This window comes from Lolium perenne, chromosome 1 (assembly GCF_019359855.2).
Source record: "Lolium perenne isolate Kyuss_39 chromosome 1, Kyuss_2.0, whole genome shotgun sequence".
Classification (NCBI taxonomy): domain Eukaryota; kingdom Viridiplantae; phylum Streptophyta; class Magnoliopsida; order Poales; family Poaceae; genus Lolium; species Lolium perenne.
In genome coordinates, this window is record NC_067244.2 from 153,424,117 (window position 1) to 153,444,940 (window position 20,824).

Below are 20,824 nucleotides of genomic sequence, written 5' to 3' on the forward strand. Positions count from 1 at the left end.
ATATTAGTTAATGAATATGTATGTACTGAATACTTTGCAAGTATGTATTGCCTATTTGCATGCATTTATTTATTACGCTACTTCTTAGGCTTAGCCAACGTTTTCTTAACGAGCAGGGCACGAGCACTCACAATTAGTTAACAAAACAAGCCAAACAATTATTTCAGCTCATTATTCTTAACGAGCTTAATTATTTGAGTCTTAATGATCACGAGCTTTAACAATCTGAGCGGCTCGTTAGTCCACCCCTACTCTAGAACAGAAGATTGGGACAGTATAAATCCCTTCTGTGGCAACGTCCGTACTCGAATATCATGCCCATGAACTGTGATTCACCGAAAGAAAGTTCACTTTGAATCTTGGGTGCATATGCTCCTACCATGAGAAAATTATATATTTAAATGTTAGAAGGATTTAAAAATTGTGTGCACATCTCGATGTTTTGAGTGCGCACGAGCTAAAGTTTCACGGAAATCCGATTTTTTTGTTTTTTATATAAAAATAAAAGATATATCGTGAAAAGCTTCTTGTTGGCACTAAATTTTGTTTTTTTATGCATGACATAAATAATATTTCATGAATCTGTGAGCAAATAGAAGGTCGAAATATACATGTAAATTTTTTAATCAGATTTTTTGACAATTTTAAACATATGTAAAAATCAGGAGCATGTGCTGCTTGGTTCTTTGCTTCTTTCTCTTTTCTTTTCGCTTATATTGACAAGTTTGTCGTGTGGCCGTACGAGTCGCGAGGGAACCACAGTGATTGGCCACACGTGAACCGGGCCCGCCGGCCGGGTGCTTATCGCTAGGGATTAACACTAGCTAGCAGTGCTTTCGTTCCTTTTAATCTCTAGGGGAGTACTACCCCCGTTTTATCCCCAGGCTCTGCGGATATTCTAGCTCTGGGGTACTCCAAGCTAGTTCGACAACATTTCTGCGAGGTAGTGATTTGAACTTGAGAGTGTGAAATGGGGGATCTAGGGCAAACCAAATGCGGTTTTCGCACCGGCAGTTAATGCTCACAGCTTAAGTAAGCTGGCCGCGTTTGAAAACGAAGAAGATGAGCGCACGTGGACGCGGTTAATTCATTTGCGTTACGCCGCATAGGTTTCAGCGCCGGCCAATCAATCTCTCGCCAGGCACGACTGACCCATGCACGAGCGCACGCCTCGCGTCTGATCTCCGTCGGACCGTCCGTGTGTGGACCACGACGGCGCCACGCCACGCGACCAGCGCCGGCGGCGGCCTCGTCGGCCGCGCGTCAGGTTTCTCTCCACCGGTCCCGGCCAGGCTCCAGAGCTCGATCGATCCCTGTCCCTGCTTTTCCGAGGAGCATTTTTTTGAGGAAGTGTCGACGGATCACACGGCTTTCGCCGTAGCTCTGACATTTTGCTCTCGGGATGAGTAGGGCGTCTCCAACGCGGCAATGGGACGCTGTGGACAGAAACCGTGGCACAACGCGGCCATCTAAATTTTGGTCTGTCAATTCTTTTTTTTTTGTCTGTTTCGATCTAAAGCCAGTTTATAAAATAAATAAATGACAAGTAATTAACCATTTATTCTGCATATCATCGAGATGCTGCTTGGATACACTTATCTGCCTTTCCATTAATATGTTCCGGCTGCAGTATTAAACATAAACTTATACATAGCATTAAGATCATTATACAATAAATAGAGAAGTAAGCATTCTTCCATCCTATGGTTGGGGCAGGTCATTATGGATTCCATCGTCCTTTCCCATGCAACATTAGATATTAGTAGATCGAAATTGCATAGTCTTAGTTAGAGGGAAAATTTTAGTCATAAAAATATTAGTGCATTCCTCCCATGAAATAATAGTGCTGCTAGTCATAACTAGCAACCAATCTTTTGTCTTTCCTCTATGCAACTTGATCGTATTGGGTCAACATGTTTCATGCAGATCATATCGCATATCTCAGTAAATATGTTTAAGTGCAAATATGAATCCTCAGCAATTGAGCCTCTAAATTAGCTTTGTTGATATAAATCCGGAAAGTTAGTATTAATTTCATAATTCTTTGTTGTAACATCGGGCCAAGTGATAGGTTCACGCATAAAATCATCATTGGGGGCAGCATTATCCACAATCTTATTTTGTGCCATAGTGCTAATTTTTATGTGCTTTGGTATAACCTAAATGGAAAAAACAAGTAACTAATTTTTTATGTGTTTTCAATAGATAAAAAATCAAACTAACAACAATAAATAAACTAAAACAAAATTGAAATAAATAACAAGGTCTCTAGTAACTTTACCAGGATAGTGAAATTGCTTCTCCACCAACGGCGTCAGAAAAAGTGTTGATACCTTCGATCCGGATTACTGATGCAGTATAATAGTTTTTTTCCCTAAAAGCCCTAGGTTTACCGAACCTTGGAAAACACTTGTAGATGGTTAAGGAACCTCCACAAGACTTGCTAATTGATTTTATCTTATGTTTACCAGACCTTGCTAGTGTACTTTGTATCTAGAGTTATGACGATGGATGGAGATAGGCTAGGGTTAAAGTTTCACTGGCAGCTATGCATACCTATGAGATAAATATTAAGTTAAGCACATTCATGAATATTATAGCTCATGCGAGCCACAAGCATAGCATATAGTCTCTTGGTCCAACCGTTATACCACGAAGCATCGGGCTATCATGATTATTAAGTAAAATACATGGCAACGTGTTAGGATTAGTGATGTTGATGTTACTCCCAAATGGATTAATAAACATTATTTACTCCCCTTGGTGTCACTGGATTTCGCACGTAGACATTGTTTACCATACATCTCACTTCGAACCTTAATCAATCCTTGGGGACTTGGATACCTGACAAGTCCTCGAATTGAGGTAAGAGACAATGAAAAAATACAAATCTTATACTAAAATCACCACACAATAATCACATGTATTATATGCACATAATCATTGCAAGACTAATCCTCAACCCGCAACCTGTGAGGACTATACTCATAATAATAAGATCAATGAAAGAAAACATTGTAGAATTACTTAGATTGATACCAAATATTTTTACAAGGTCACCAATCGCGAGGAGATCCCAATGAGAAGCTATGGTTATGGCGATGAGATGGAGATGGAGATGGGGATGATGAACAATGGTGGAGGTGAATCGGTGGATCGTCCTCAGTGTGTTTCTGATGCAAACTGAGAATGGTGGATCTGTGCGGAGGCTGGAGCCTCAAAATATATAGGTACCTTCACGAAAGTTGCTTGGTTTGACTTGAGTCCATCTGCAGCAAGGTTCCTGTTTTCTTCCCCCCTGGCCGGCCGTGGTGGCGAGGAGGTGCCGGAGGAGAGGGAGCCGATTTTGGATCTCGGAGTGGAGGCCAGCCTCTCTTGCTGTTGCTGCTCCAATTCGAGTGGCCCCTGCTTGCCGTCTGTCTTGAGCTGCCATGGTGGTGGTGAGGACGTCGATGGTTCAGCGGTTGCTCAGTTGGATCTGCCGCAGCTCTTGCCTGCAGGGTGCTATGGATCGTGGATCCTTCGAGCGGAACACATAGCGTCCAGGTTTGACGCTGTGATCTTTGGCCGATGCGGTGGCCCAATCTCAACCTCCAACATGGAGGCCTCTCTCTCTTCTGCGGCGGAGGCTCGACGGTGTCTGGCGACCAAGTGGTTTCGTCCCCGGTGGCTTGACGACGGCCGTTGGCAGAAGATCTGCGCCGGAAGGGAGCTTTCGAGCTTCTTGCTCCAGTTCTTCGGCGGTGACGCCCGGAGAACGCCGGCGGTTGGTGGCGGAGGCACCCTGGTCCCTGATTGCTTTCTTGTTCATCTTTGCAGGGTGTTTTTTGTAAAGTGCGAGCCCCTTTTTTCAATTTCTAGGTTCTTTGGGCGAGTGATGTATAAGGGGCTTTCTGTAAAATCCTGTACCTGCCACATTTAATGGATGTTTCTCTAAAAAAAAAAAAAAAAAAAAAAAAAACCTAGCGAAGTCGGTACCGGGTGGTACGGGCTGGAGGTATAGACGCACCCGCCCGTACCAGTGCTTGTTAATACCACTTGAATAAGCTCTTTGACCCAAGTTGACTTGTGAGTATTGGCAACTTGTGATCATTTCCCTTTTGATCCAGATTTGGTCATAAAAACATGATTTCCTCTATCACACAAGAATTTGCACATCTTTAAAAAATTAGTCATTAATAGAAAGGCTAGAGAGACTTTCCATCAATTGCTTGACTTAATATACGATTTAATCATTGATGAAGATGGTTGTTTTCACAACCATCAGTACATTTTTAGGTTCTGCCTATATTAAAATACATTTAAATTTTGCTGTAATCCATATGGTTTGGTTTAAACGGCTTATTAGGTGTACCAACGGGATGATTGGGAGATGGGGGTGTGGGGGTGGGGGTGGGGGATGGGGTGGGGGGGGGGTGGTATGAGGCACATGCAGCAACCAAATTTGTTGGCATGACATATGCAGTGGCCTAACTAATGTGACCGATTAATCAGGTGAATGTTTTCAAATTGGGTGTTCTTAAAAGTTACCCTTTTAACCAGAATCGAAGGGAGTACTAAGTATTGTGTTAGAGTTGTATATAACATTAATGTCACACTATTTTGATTTTTTACATTACCTTTTGAGAATTTTCCCTACCTCGGGTTCATTATGTTCTTCGTCACTCGACAAGGCTGATTTCACCCCATTGCATATGTCCTTGACGGATGTGAATTTGTATTTTTAAGAAGGTAAGATGGATATTAAGCAAACCCAGTCGCTACCCCTTATTAAAGAGATTATATCACAAAATTTTAAATCCTATTTTGATCCGTTAGAGGGAATGATGAATTTTCATGTGTATAACGGCAACCATGGTCCTAGGTATGTAAAACTTTTAGTCCATGAGGGCAGCTCTGGCGGCCCGACCCATTTCGACACCAATTATGTATGTTCTGGTTCGTTTGGGTTGGGCGCCAAACACAAAAGCAACCCTGATCTTTCCTTTGTTTGTTTGGGTTGGGCAAACCTAGCGGGCTGACACATTTTGGTTCGAGCTGGCCCTTTTGATCCACCCATTTAATCAAATATGCCAATATGAATTAAAGAGGCCAGAGAAGCTGAATAGTGCTAATAAAATAGCACTAATTAGTTTATCATATTGTTCACAAACAATAGTAATGAATCAAAGTGCAAAAGGACATAAGTTTTATGCGAAATAGAGAAACTATGATGATAGGTATGTGCGATCATCCATCACGTTAGAAGATGATGGCTTGCTTCTTGTCGAACCAAACCATTTGTTCCGACTCCATTATGCTTAATTCGGCGAACATGATCTGATTCTTCCCCATAAGCAATTTGGTCCAGGTCTCAACCAAGCCCCTTTTTTCTAGCTCCATGATGCTCAAACCGACGAACATGATTATGTTCTCGTCTGTGAGCAAAATTTGGCCTCGGCCTAGGCCTCAATGACCTTTGTCCTTACATTGCTGTCTTTAATTTCAAAAATCATTTTTGTGAGGTACGGCGTCGCTTCCCATCCTCTTAGCAAATTTCTCCTCATTCTCGACCATCAACCCCCACATTTTAGTGAATGCAAGTGCAAAAATACCACTCTTGAGATCGCCGGTTTCCACGCATGGAATTCCCACAGCCGCCGCGAATTTCCTGATGGGCGAAGGCCGCCGCTGCTGCGCGCCTGCGTCCTTGTCCTGTGCGTGGCCGAGCCGCTCCAGCATCGGATGCCGCCGCCCGTGCGCCTAGATTTATTCGACACAAACTCACCCTCGTCCTGTCGTGATCGATCCCGCGACGACGACGTGTCCCGCGCAGGCAGCGCCTACCGGCAGCGGCGACAGGCGCGGCAGGCACATCGCCGAGGGAATCCGACTCTGCCCTCCTTCCAGCAAAAGAGTTTGTTTAAAAAATGTGCTGCTGCCTGACAAAGTGACAATCACTTGTCTTCGTGGTCTGTACTGCCTGTGCAGGTAAAAGAAAGACAAAATCTGAGAGGCGCCTCTGGCTTTGGTAGTAGTAATAATTTTGGAGGTCTCTGTAGATTATTATGGGTTTCTTCACGCTAATCTTCTTTGTTTTACTCTACAAGAGAACATTGGATACTCATATTAAGGTTCGCCGATTGGTCACTGCAGCAGAGAACATGGGCTTCTTCTTCCTAAGATATGCTGACTCTTGAAGAACATGGGAGCTACAAGTAGTTCATTTTTCCGTTCTTTCAAAATTCAAAAACGGTATTTTGAAGTTTTGATTCTTATTTGAAAACAAATCCGGCCATATGCAGGTAATGTTTTGTTCTACCAACGGGAAGTTTTCAAATCAAAATATGCTATGTTCAGGCTACATGTAGCTCGGACTATGTTTGTGGTTTTCGGGTTTCTTATGTAGTTAGAGCATCTCCACCGGTGATCCCTAAATAGTAGCCGATATCACACATGCCGACTACGTTTGGAGGTCGCTGGCTATTTTATTGGCTTGGGATAACGTGGATTTCGTATGGGGGTCGTCGGTGTGAGCACTTTCTCTCACTAGGACCCCCAAATCGACGTGGAAGTGGAGTGTGTTTGGTGTCGGCGATCTCGATAGCCTCCCTTTCCATAGAGGTTGGTTGGGGCTCGCCGACTATTCTATTGGACTCGGGATGACGTGGATTTTGTATGGGGGTCGCCGGTGTGAGCACTTTCTCTCACTAGGACCCCCAAATCCCCGCCGGCTATGATTTGGAGCTTCCTGGTGGAGATGCTCTTAAGATTTGGCGACTGGTGAGCACCTTGGGAATGGCAACGCATGTAGTTCCAGTCTGTGAACTATTTTTGCGCTTTGCTCCGGACAAGGCGTTGTTGTGTTTTTTTAAAAATGATTTTTAAACACACTTCAAAATATTTAAAAAATCTGACAAAAAACGTCTTGTGTACATCTTGATGGTTCTATTTGCTCGCAAAGTCGTTTCACGAAAAATCGATATTTCCATTTAGTGTGCTAAAAAGACAAAATTCTAAAAAATATAAATCACTTCATGAGAAATTTCTTTATCTTTCTCATGCGGGACGCAAAAAATGCTGGTTTTCTGCGGTACTTGGCCTGAGCTCATGTGATATCGAGATGTAAGAGCATGTCTAACAGGCCCCTTATAACCCGCCCACCCCGTAAAATTCCGGCGAGATACGGGGCAGGCGCGGTTTGGGCCGTCTAGCAGGCCCCGTATTCGGGCCGGCCCGTTTCGGCGGAATACAGGGCCCAGGAAATCGGCCCCGCCGCCCCCTACTTATACTGGGCGCAGGTGCGAGTGAGGGGTTAACCCCTCACTCGCAACCCTAGCTCCACCGTGCGCTGCCGTCTCCTCCATCCTGCTCCAGCGAGCAATTCCTCGCTCCCCCGCGCCGCATTCCACCCCATCTCCGGCATGGACTCCCGCCGCCGCAGTACCGCCTCCCCGGCGAGCGGATCGAAGCGATCCCGCTCGCCGGTCAACGTGGAGGACGCCTGGTGATACGTCTCAAACGTATCTATAATTTCTTATGTTCCATGATACTTTATTGATGATACTCACATGTTTTATACACATTATATGTCATTATTATGCATTTTCCGGCACTAACCTATTGACGAGATGCCGAAGAGCCAGTTGTTGTTTTCTGCTGTTTTTGGTTTCAGAAATCCTAGTAAGGAAATATTCTCGGATTGGACGAAATCAACGCCCAGGGTCCTATTTTTCCACGAAGCTTCCAGAAGTCCGAAGAGGAAACGAAGTGGGGCCACGAGGTGGCGACAAACCAGGGCGGCGCGGCCCAGGTCCTGGCCGCACCGGCCTGTTGTGTGGGCCCCTCGTGACTCCCCTTGATCTGCCCTTCCGCCTACTTAAAGCCTTCGTCGCGAAACCCCCAGTACCGAGAGCCACGATACGGAAAACCTTCCAGAGACGCCGCCGCTGCCAATCCCATCTCGGGGGATTCAGGAGATCGCCTCCAGCACCCTGCCGGAGAGGGGAATCATCTCCCGGAGGTCTCTTCATCGCCATGATCGCCTCCGGATCGATGTGTGAGTAGTCCACCCCTGGACTATGGGTCCATAGCAGTAGCTAGATGGTTGTCTTCTCCTCATTGTGCTATCATGTTAGATCTTGTGAGCTGCCTATCATGATCAAGATCATCTATTTGTAATGCTACATGTTGTGTTTGTTGGGATCCGATGAATATTGAATACTATGTCAAGTTGATTATCAATCTATCATATATGTTGTTTATGTTCTTGCATGCTCTCCGTTGCTAGTAGAGGCTTTGGCCAAGTTGATACTTGTGACTCCAAGAGGGAGTATTTATGCTCGATAGTGGGTTCATGCCTCCATTAAATCTGGGACAGTGACAGAAAGTTCTAAGGTTGTGGATGTGTTGTTGCCACTAGGGATAAAACATCGATGCTTTGTCTAAGAATATTTGTGTTGATTACATTACGCACCATACTGTAATATCCCAGGTATTGGGGTTACAAAAATAGAGGAAACAGATGTGTGCATTGCATTCATGCATAGAAAATCTGGGTAATTTTCGCGCTTTAAAGTAAAACAGTCACAGTAACTGAAGTTTCACTTGACCTTGGTGGAATTGAAGTAGCTCATCAAGTCAAGCGCTATAAACCTCAATGTGACTTTGCTAAAACCTTGTTTTGGGAAAAGATGATTTGATCTAAGGGGTTAGATCAAATGGAACTAAAATTAACACAACAACACTTTACTCAATGATCAATTGCTTGATCTCATAAAAGATCATAACATGGTATTCCTTGCCATAACATAAGAACATCTATTCAATTGGAAATCAAGTAACCATAAATGGAGAAACCATTCTTCACTTATCTTTTCCATGTCTTTAACAAATAAATATTCCTACCATGAACCTCATGGTATTTCTTGAATTAAACTCTTGAACTTAACCCCAACAAAGGCTTATCATTAAACCCTAGAGATGGGAGAGGTATATAACCAACAAAGAGATAAGAAGCAAACTCTAAATTATTAACACTTAAAAGTTAAGCAACTACTTTGAGGTACAATTGAATTCACTTTAAAACTAAATACCAAATATAGCAAAACCCAAGGACCTAAGTGCATAAAAGCCACACATTCTTATTGCAATCATAACTTATCAAATATGTGGAATATTACAAAACTAAATTCGTTTACATTACGAATTATAGTTCCAACTATTTGAATAAAATAAGATATGAGTACTTTGAAACTCATATGATCATGCCTTGGTGAAATCAAACATCATCATTCAAAATTGGGGTATACTTCTTATTCTTGACATTTTGACCCCAATTATAATATAAATACAATCACATATGATATAGTGACTCACCCATAAGCATGAGATCATTCACAAGATATTTAGTAGCAAAAGCCACTTGGCTATCCAAAAATAAATCACATGAGAGGATAATACCCATGCCACATAGGATGAAAATATCTACATAACTTGAATCCTAAGCTATGCCACCTCATGCTCAAAGGATTGCTATGGATGAGAGCATGACAACCAAGCACCTTACTCATCAAATTAAAACAAGAGTCATCCACTTATGTGTCAAGCTATTAGAGCATGCCTAAGCCTATAAAAGGAACCCTCTACCTCATTCATTCCATCATCTTGCACCATGATGCAAGAAAAACCAACACATTGAGCCACCCCATAAAATAGTTAGGATCAAGATGAAGCAGCTAGGAGGTGGAGGCATGCCACAAGATGCAGGTTTATCAGAATTCCTGAAGAACAAGCTACAGAAGAGAGCAAGGTAGAATTCTTAGGCAAACCACATATTTAGTCAATCACATCATCATTCCTTGAGTAGAACCATAGATTATAATCTAAGACCTTGTGAAGTGAGAGGGGTAATTGGTATAACCATATCCAAATACTTCTAGCAATAACTTAGGAAGCCAAATCTTGATCATTATAAATTGTGTAGGGATCATAAACCCTAGCACATGCAATATGGTGTCATTCCATATCTACAACCTAGAATTATATCTCAAACCTAGTTGTGAATCACTTGGGTGATTACAATTATAAAACCAGACCATAATTGAGATTAAAAGCAAGTACCATTAGGTGAATATCATTAGAACCCTAGAAATTGCTCATTACCTAAATTCTGTGCTTCACTAATTAAACCTAAGAAACATCTAGTGCTTGAACTCACAATTAAATCCATGTGTGGTGATCAACCACTTATCTCTGTAAATAAAGCCCAACCTTGAGGAGAGTAATGCCTACTCTAGGATTTTAGGTTATATTTAAAATATAGTACTAATGCTAACCTTGAAATTAGGTTATCATTAAACATCACAAGACCCTAATAAATAAGTGTTCACATAAATTCATGTGTAAGTGACCAACATTCTCTAATGTGAGATCAAGTCCTTAGAGATATTTTAGCACATGAAATCATGCCATTTAGTCACTTACTTAATAGAACTCCACAAACAAGCATTACTTGGTGACTTGTTTCTTACAAAGTAATACCCAATAAAACCCTACATATCATCAAATAAGAACAATATCATTTGGAAACTACTTTGAGTCCTTCCAAGATGATATTCAAATTCATGTCATGTGGGTACTTAATTCAAAGCCCAATAGTAATTAATCAACCAATGTTCTAGGAACCATATTAAATTTGCAAATACACCACTCAAGAGTTTGTAGTACCTTGTACTAAGCTTTGTATGATTCAAATAAGCAAGACCTGCAAAATAGAAAGGAATTCAAATTTGAATTTAAAATAGAATTACAAAATAGAAAAAGAAAACAGATAAAAGCAAAAGAGGGAAAGAAACATTACCTGGTCGAGCAGCCCACCAGCACAGCCCAACTACAGGCCCAACATCACCAGCCCAGCAGAAGCCCACCAGGCCAACCCAACCCAAACCACATACCGTTTCACCTCGCTTTAAAAAGCATGCGAGAAGACGTGGTCTTCGTCTTCCTCGCATGGACGCCACAGGACGCCGTGGTCGACTTCGCTGGCCACGTCCCCGTCGCCGATAAGCCTCAGCCGGATGCAAGCCTCGTCCCAGAACCCTAGCGCATGGCCGTGGAGTCCGCAGCCAGTCGGACCATCTAGATTCGGGCACCGAAAATCCTAACTGCATCTCCAACGTATCCTGGCCACTCGTCGCCGACGACTCGTCGTTGTTCCAGACCACCTCGAGGCGTATAACAGCACCAGAATGACCGCCGTGCCATCCTTGTTCACCTCCGCCCAACCATTCTCTCTCAATCCCTCTCCAACTCACACCATTCTCATGTACTGGCCGCCGGAGTCGGAGAAGAAGCCGACGATAGGAGCCGCCCCTGACTTCGGCAAGTGGTCCAGGAGATGCGCCTCGACGCGTAGAGCCTCCGTGCAGAAGCACGCATCCAGGGGAGCTACGAATCGATCCAATTTGAAGTTTTTCCCCCACAGTAGTTCGTCGGAAACGGTGGCTGTGTGGTCTTCTCCGTCAGTAATCCTCTTCGTCGAGCCTTCTGTCAGCCTCAAGGTGAGCGTGCGATCATTTAGAGCTTAATTTCGCGTCCTATAGACCCCTGTAGCCCATATTCGATCGATGGCCGGAGCCCGCCGCCGCAGGTGGTGATCTCCGGCGATGTTCCGGTGACCCTCTGTGAAAAGTAAGACCACCATCGTAACCAGTGAATCGAGGGGGTCCGAATAGTACTAGTCGCGCATGTTGGGGTGCCGTAAATCGGCGGCGCCGCCGTGCGCTGACTCGCCGGCGTTTAACCGCCGGTGGAGTCAAACACCCTGGTCAAACTTGACCAGTCACCGCTTGCGTGGCAGCCTGCGTGGCACTGGCCCCACTGGTCAGTGTCTAGCGCTAGGGTCTGCCACGGTACAAAACGTTTCGTTAAATATTTTAAATTGCAGAAATTTGCTGAATCTTTGCAAGAATTTATAAAATTCATTTTAACTCAGAAAAATACAAATGAGATATCAAAATGTTCCTAAAAATAAAATCTATCCAATAAAAATATAATATGAAATTTGTATTTTTAATAAAAATTCAATTATTTAATGCTTGTTAATTAAGCCTTTTCCTTTAATTCTAAATGCAATTAAAATTCAGAAATTAAGCAAACTTCCTAAAATAAATAAAAACCAGTAAGTAAACAAGGAAAACATTAAAATTAATTTTACTTTACTAATAACTTGATAAATCCTTATTAGCAGGATTTAAATCCAATTAATTATTTACCCTGATTACTAATTCTTCAAAAATAGTAAAATGCCAAATCCAAACTTTTGTTTATTTGAAAGTGATTAATAACTTCAACCTTATCATAAAGCTATTAACTCAAGAACTTTAGGGTATTCAGAAAACCCTAGTTCCATAAGAAAGAAAACTAGAACCTCATCATTTCATGTGTGATCCTAAAACCCTAATGCCATTTAGACCTTAGCTCCATTACTTCATATGAACCCTAAATTGTTTCTAAAACCTAAACCCTAGGTTAGAACATGTGATCATGTTGCTCTATTATCATAGAGCCATGATTAGCAACTAAAGACATATCTATTTCCACATAAAAGGTAGAACCCTATCACTAGCAAATTAGTATTCCATGTATGCATACCGTCAAACCAAGTTGATCAAGTAGGATCAACCAAGTCTAAACCCTAGTTCCTATCCTTAGAGATATCAACCTTATTTATCCATGCTTAGCATCACACCATTGTGATGATCCCTAATGGCAAACATGCCAATATTGTGCATCCTATTCCTTACACACTAAATCCTATTAAGGTTAAGAGAATCATCAAACATCCTATTTAGGAAACAACCATTCTTTACTTAGGGACTTAAATAGCAAACCTAGACAACCTCAACCCTAATTGAAAGACTTCTTATTACTTAAGAAGTATGTTCTTCAAAAGTTATTCTTTTGAAGAAAATAAGGAATCATCATCAATCCTGCCTAATAGGATCTATAGCCAATAACCATCTATTACCAACAAGGTATAACCCACCTTATAGCACCATGTGTAACTAATTGCTTAAGATGCTTAGGCTTAGCTCAACCTTACAAGTTCTAGCTATTGATGAATCCAACTATGTTGTGATCCATCTAAAACTTACTCCAGAAACTAATGAAACCATAGTAAACCATAGAACTCCACAACCCTAATTATCATACTTAATAAAGAACATGTTCTTCAAAAGTTATTCTTTTGAAGTATATGATAATTAATCATTAACCATGCCATGTAGTGCTAAAACCAACCACTATTCATTACATGTTAGGATTACACCAAATCTTATTGTTGTGTGCTATTAATACTATGGTTATGATATATTGCAGCACATGTTTATGATATTAAGCAACCAATCCTTAATAAGAACCTTGTTTGTGAATCACTCTAAAAGTGCAACACACCCTGAACCAATCATTGCAACTCACTGATCCTAAATCATCAGGGTTAGGTCACGCTTAGAGCGATTGCATCTCATACTTATGCATTATTGCATCCTTGCCAATCTTTTAAACATCGTCCTTACCGGACAATGATGCTATTTCAGAATTTGGAGTTATCGCGTATCGAAGACCTTGTCTGCATTATCTTGCAGTCAAGAAAGGCAAGTTCATCGCTTGCTCATGTCATTTGAGTATCTTTATCAAATTACTTGCAAAGTACTATGATTATCACTATTGCATAAAAACCAAAACCACTATTTTCATAACTATGAATATGACTATGTGGTGGGCAATGGAACCATGGATTGTGTTGATATGGTGGAGGTTCCATTGCAAGGGTTTATATCCATCTAGGATTAAACAACAAATGTCGTCCAGTGATTCTTGTGCCGTAATACCCGTGTTAACCATAAGATCCGGAGTGGGACGGAGTAGTCAAAAGTGTTTCCACCTCTCGTTCATCAACGGATGCGCTTTACCGTAGACACTTGTATGTCGGGGCAGCGGTTGGCTGGGGAAGCCTTAAGTCCCCACGGCATAGTCCGTAGACACTTGTCGCTCGAAGAACAAGCGGTTGGCTGGGGAAGCCTTAAGTCCCCACGGTATTGCGGTCTATGATGGGTTGCAGCTACCGGCGAAGGAGTTTGGTTAACGAGTCCCAAACTGTTGTCGTGGTCGGGGTCCACCCGTGAGTGGGAATAATGGGACCGGCGAGGACCCAGGGTCGGGGTATGCAACAAAGGGTGGGTGTTCGAGGTAGCGGAGGAACATGATTGGCTAGACCTTATACCGGGCCTCACACCAAAGGAAGTGTGGACGGGGAAATTGCCCGGTTGGCACCAAGGTTAAGATCTCTTATGGGTAAAGCAACACACCTCTGCAGAGTGTAATGAATCGTGACATGTCACTCCCTATTCCGGGATATGGAACTGCGAACGCTGCCGGAAAGGAACTCCATGAAGTTCTAGTCAACCGGTGAAGGCTGACGGACATAGTTCTTCTGAATAAAAGCAACCTTTTGAACAAATGGTTATGAAAACCTGCATTGGTATTAGACTTTCTGGTCTAATGTCGTAGCTAGTGCATTAAACACCTCTTTCCTATAATGAACTTGCTGAGTACGCTCGTACTCATCCCACTCTTAAATCCCCTGCTTAGATATGGAGGCATCGAAGGAGGATCTACAGTGCAACTCGAAGACCGAGGAGTCAACAACTACTTCAAGGGACAGGAACCTGTCAGGAGAGTCAAACACCACATCCAACAAGGATAAAACCTAGCTTAGCAATAGAAAGGAACTAGTTTCCCAAACCTAGCTCCTATTTAGCTAGAATCTATTCATAGCCTCTAGAGTTAGTTAAATACTCTACAAATAGAGTTCGTGATAAGACTAGAATACGAGTCGTTCTTCTGGAGTTTATTTGCAGTTTTACCTCATTGTAAAGTAGGAGGCTGTGATGATCTTATGTAACAGAGTCAATGTTGTAATTCTATAGACATACCTTGGACCCGCATATGTTTCTGTTGTACCACTCTGAGCGATATAATACTAGTGGAACAGTGTTTCATTGGTGTTATATCAGACTTGCATACTACACCATGCAGTGGTATGCCGTGTCACCACAGTTGGTATCAGAGCAAATGCTTTGACCCTAGGATTAAAACCCTTTAAAGGAGACCTATAGGATTGGTAGTGTCTATAGGAAGTTGTCTTAGTTAAACCAAATAGTTCTTATGACTTGAGATGGATATTCACTTGAGAATAATCCTGACACACTTGAGTCAACATTTCTTACCTATCTTTACTAAGTAAAGTTAGCTAATCCCAAACATATAGTACACCATTAAGTCCTTAAAACAATAGATGAGTAGACCACAATTGGTATACAATACATGGTAGTCCAAAGAGAGGATACAACCATAAGGAAGATATCCTATTGGAAGATGTATACCAACACTTGTTATAGTTAAGTAAGAGTTATCCAGACCTGTAATAGGAGTGATATCAAGTAATGAAGATATGTGTATAAGAAAAATATCCTATTAGAAGGTGTAAACCAATACAATTAATGGGTAAGTAAATTATCCAAACTTATAAAATAACTGATAGTAAGGGATAGATATGAGATATATGAGGTAGTATAAACCATGATGAGTCAATCATAGGAGAAAAGGAAGAGTGATAGGAATAACATATGTCTATTTCCATGGTAGAGATAGTAATCATATAAGATTCACTTGAGAATCATTATGTGATGGAATAGAACATCATAAATAATTAGAAGGAGTATAACAAGTCAGATGTTCAACAATAATGCAAGAATTATGTTCCAAAACCATGGGAAGTGTGCCAAGCACATCATGACCATATGTTTATGGTAGTAACACTTGGAAGTATTGGAGCTATATTCCAATAGTTATGTGTTTAGAATAGCCATTTTAGAATTTAGTGATACCATGTGAGGTAGTCCTCAACAAAATAGAAGTTAAGTTAGTACTTCCAAAGAAAATTAAGTTAACCTTAACTATCCCAAACCACTTTGTTTCAAGTTTATCTCATTGCAAATGTGCAATTAAGAAAATGTTGAGACAAATAGTAGAATCCTATATGTTCGTGCTAAGTATCACGATATAAACATGTATTATGTGATGTTATATACTACACATCTCATCCTGATGTTTAGAGATGTCATACTCAACTATTATATTCAGGCTTATGATGGTGTGTACTATAAACACAAAGCTGAATCTTCTTGGATTTTATTGGATTTTCATTGTTTGACTAGATCCATACATGAAGTTTGACGTTGATATGCAAATGCATGTTGCAATATCAAGTCCTTACTTGATGCTATAGATCTAGAGGGTAATGGTATTCGTGTGAGGAAGTGACGAATTCTGAAGATTCTGAAGACAAGATGAAGGTTCATCAGATAAAGGAAACAAAGTTGTGGGAAGAAACCACAATACTCTGAAGGAAGTGCCAATAAAAATTCATGCTTTACCTCAACAGAGGAGTACTTTAGTACATAAGAAGCATGAAGGTGAGAAATCTGGTGATTATGGTGAAGCTCAAGCAGATCCATAATTAATATAGAAGAGGGAATGCATGGGAAATCACTTTGGATACTATATTCATAGTGGTCTTCTTGCAAAATAAACCCTGAAGAAAGGAAGATGACATATGAAACCATAGCAGATATAAGAAGACCACAGTTGGTATCAGAAGACCACAGTTGTGGTATAGGATGAATACTGCGAGATAAAGTAGTAGATGTCTCGTCCAATTGATCAGAACCTATATTAGAATCCATTTTTTAGATAACAAATAGCCACAATTGGTATCAAGTAGTCCATCATTGGATTATTTGTACCAAGAAGTTGGGAACAAATAAAAGTTTTGTCAGCCAAATAACAATGACCTATAAACATTTAGTCGAAGGATTCACGTCGGATATCCACAATTTGAGTGGATATACCACAAACATTCTTCGTGAGACCTTAGAAGAAGTACAAACCATAAGTAGACCTAGACCAATATTCTAACCATAAGTCCAATGGTTGGAGGAAAAAGAGTTGAAGACCATAAGAAAACTCTAAGGGGTAGAGTAAAGATCGAGTTGGATGTACAATAACTCAATGTTTTGAGCTACATAGATGAAGAAGGTCTGAACTGAGAGGAAGTTCGATCTTATTCTCATAAGATTGTTGTACATTACTTTCAGAATGATGTCAGACCAGAAGCCGAGGTTTATACCTCGAGGAAGTAAGAAATGGACTATAACTTGAGAAAGTGAGTAGTATTTACTCAAAAGTACGAAAGCTCAAGTAAGTCAAGCATAAAGAAGTTGGACGAAGAAAATACCGTTGACCAAATACATCTCAAGAAAGCCAAAGACCGAAGGAGATTGACCATACCAAAACTAAATACTAATTGAAAGATTCCTTTCATGGAACCTAAAGAACCAAAATAGTTATAGGTATCAACCATAATCTATGATTGGATGGACTAAGTGAGTCTAATCCATTCTTTGGGAAATAAACCGTCAAGACCATTTCCATGGTAAGTACCTTACCAAGTACCATTATTGCAGCTTTGGTAGTAAGGAAAAAACAAAGACCTATTTACCAATTAGGAATATGTTAGCAAATAAGTCTCCAGTTAAGACTAGCAACACCAGAAGAAGTCCCAATCATTGAATCTTCAATGAGAAAGGAAACAAGATTATGATACTGAAAGAAATCATGGAATTGAAGTAAGAAGCCATAGTTCAGAGACAGACACTAAAGGATTCCACGAATAATCTGGACAAGGGATATAATCAATGATATCAAGTAAGATCAATACGGAGTTCGAGAAAAGTTTAAGTCTGCATAAGTCAGAACCACACTCCGAAAACGTGAGAGAGATCAAACTTCGAGGACGAAGTTTAGTTTAAGGGGTAGAGACTGTAATATCCCAGGTATTGGGGTTACAAAAATAGAGGAAACATATGTGTGCATTGCATTCATGCATAGAAAATCTGGGTAATTTTCGCGCTTTAAAGTAAAACAGTCACAGTAACTGAAGTTTCACTTGACCTTGGTGGAATTGAAGTAGCTCATCAAGTCAAGCGCTATAAACCTCAATGTGACTTTGCTAAAACCTTGTTTTGGGAAAAGATGATTTGATCTAAGGGGTTAGATCAAATGGAACTAAAATTAACACAACAACACTTTACTCAATGATCAATTGCTTGATCTCATAAAAGATCATAACATGGTATTCCTTGCCATAACATAAGAACATCTATTCAATTGGAAATCAAGTAACCATAAATGTAGAAACCATTCTTCACTTATCTTTTCCATGTCTTTAACAAATAAATATTCCTACCATGAACCTCATGGTATTTCTTGAATTAAACTCTTGAACTTAACCCCAACAAAGGCTTATCATTAAACCCTAGAGATGGGAGAGGTATATAACCAACAAAGAGATAAGAAGCAAACTCTAAATTATTAACACTTAAAAGTTAAGCAACTACCTTGAGGTACAATTGAATTCACTTTAAAACTAAATACCAAATATAGCAAAACCCAAGGACCTAAGTGCATAAAAGCCACACATTCTTATTGCAATCATAACTTATTAAATATGTGGAATATTACAAAACTAAATTCGTTTACATTACGAATTATAGTTCCAACTATTTGAATAAAATAAGATATGAGTACTTTGAAACTCATATGATCATGCCTTGGTGAAATCAAACATCATCATTCAAAATTGGGGTATACTTCTTATTCTTGACATTTTGACCCCAATTATAATATAAATACAATCACATATGATATAGTGACTCACCCATAAGCATGAGATCATTCACAAGATATTTAGTAGCAAAAGCCACTTGAATATCCAAAAATAAATCACATGAGAGGATAATACCCATGCCACATAGGATGAAAATATCTACATAACTTGAATCCTAAGCTATGCCACCTCATGCTCAAAGGATTGCTATGGATGAGAGCATGACAACCAAGCACCTTACTCATCAAATTAAAACAAGAGTCATCCACTTATGTGTCAAGCTATTAGAGCATGCCTAAGCCTATAAAAGGAACCCTCTACCTCATTCATTCCATCATCTTGCACCATGATGCAAGAAAAACCAACACATTGAGCCACCCCATAAAATAGTTAGGATCAAGATGAAGCAGCTAGGAGGTGGAGGCATGCCACAAGATGCAGGTTTATCAGAATTCCTGAAGAACAAGCTACAGAAGAGAGCAAGGTAGAATTCTTAGGCAAACCACATATTTAGTCAATCACATCATCATTCCTTGAGTAGAACCATAGATTATAATCTAAGACCTTGTGAAGTGAGAGGGGTAATTGGTATAACCATATCCAAATACTTCTAGCAATAACTTAGGAAGCCAAATCTTGATCATTATAAATTGTGTAGGGATCATAAACCCTAGCACATGCAATATGGTGTCATTCCATATCTACAACCTAGAATTATATCTCAAACCTAGTTGTGAATCACTTGGGTGATTACAATTATAAAACCAGACCATAATTGAGATTAAAAGCAAGTACCATTAGGTGAATATCATTAGAACCCTAGAAATTGCTCATTACCTAAATTCTGTGCTTCACTAATTAAACCTAAGAAACATCTAGTGCTTGAACTCACAATTAAATCCATGTGTGGTGATCAACCACTTATCTCTGTAAATAAAGCCCAACCTTGAGGAGAGTAATGCCTACTCTAGGATTTTAGGTTATATTTAAAATATAGTACTAATGCTAACCTTGAAATTAGGTTATCATTAAACATCACAAGACCCTAATAAATAAGTGTTCACATAAATTCATGTGTAAGTGACCAACATTCTCTGATGTGAGATCAAGTCCTTAGAGATATTTTAGCACATGAAATCATGCCATTTAGTCACTTACTTAATAGAACTCCACAAACAAGCATTACTTGGTGACTTGTTTCTTACAAAGTAATACCCAATAAAACCCTACATATCATCAAATAAGAACAATATCATTTGGAAACTACTTTGAGTCCTTCCAAGATGATATTCAAATTCATGTCATGTGGGTACTTAATTCAAAGCCCAATAGTAATTAATCAACCAATGTTCTAGGAACCATATTAAATTTGCAAATACACCACTCAAGAGTTTGTAGTACCTTGTACTAAGCTTTGTATGATTCAAATAAGCAAGACCTGCAAAATAGAAAGGAATTCAAATTTGAATTTAAAACAGAATTACAAAACAGAAAAAGAAAACAGATAAAAGCAAAAGAGGGAAAGAAACATTACCTGGTCGAGCAGCCCACCAGCACAGCCCAACTACAGGCCCAACATCACCAGCCCAGCAGAAGCCCACCAGGCCAACCCAACCCAAACCACATACCGTTTCACCTCGCTTTAAAAATCATGCGAGAAGACGTGGTCTTCGTCTTCCTCGCATGGACGCCACGGGACGCCGTGGTCGACTTCGCTGGCCACGTCCCCGTCGCCGATAAGCCTCAGCCGGATGCAAGCCTCGTCCCAGAACCCTAGCGCATGGCCGTGGAGTCCGCAGCCAGTCGGACCATCTAGATTCGGGCACCGAAAATCCTAACCGCATCTCCAACGTATCCTGGCCACTCGTCGCCGACGACTCGTCGTTTTTCCAGACCACCTCGAGGCGTATAACAGCACCAGAATGACCGCCGTGCCATCCTTGTTCACCTCCGCCCAACCATTCTCTCTCAATCCCTCTCCAACTCACACCATTCTCATGTACTGGCCGCCGGAGTCGGAGAAGAAGCCGACGATAGGAGCCGCCCCTGACTTCG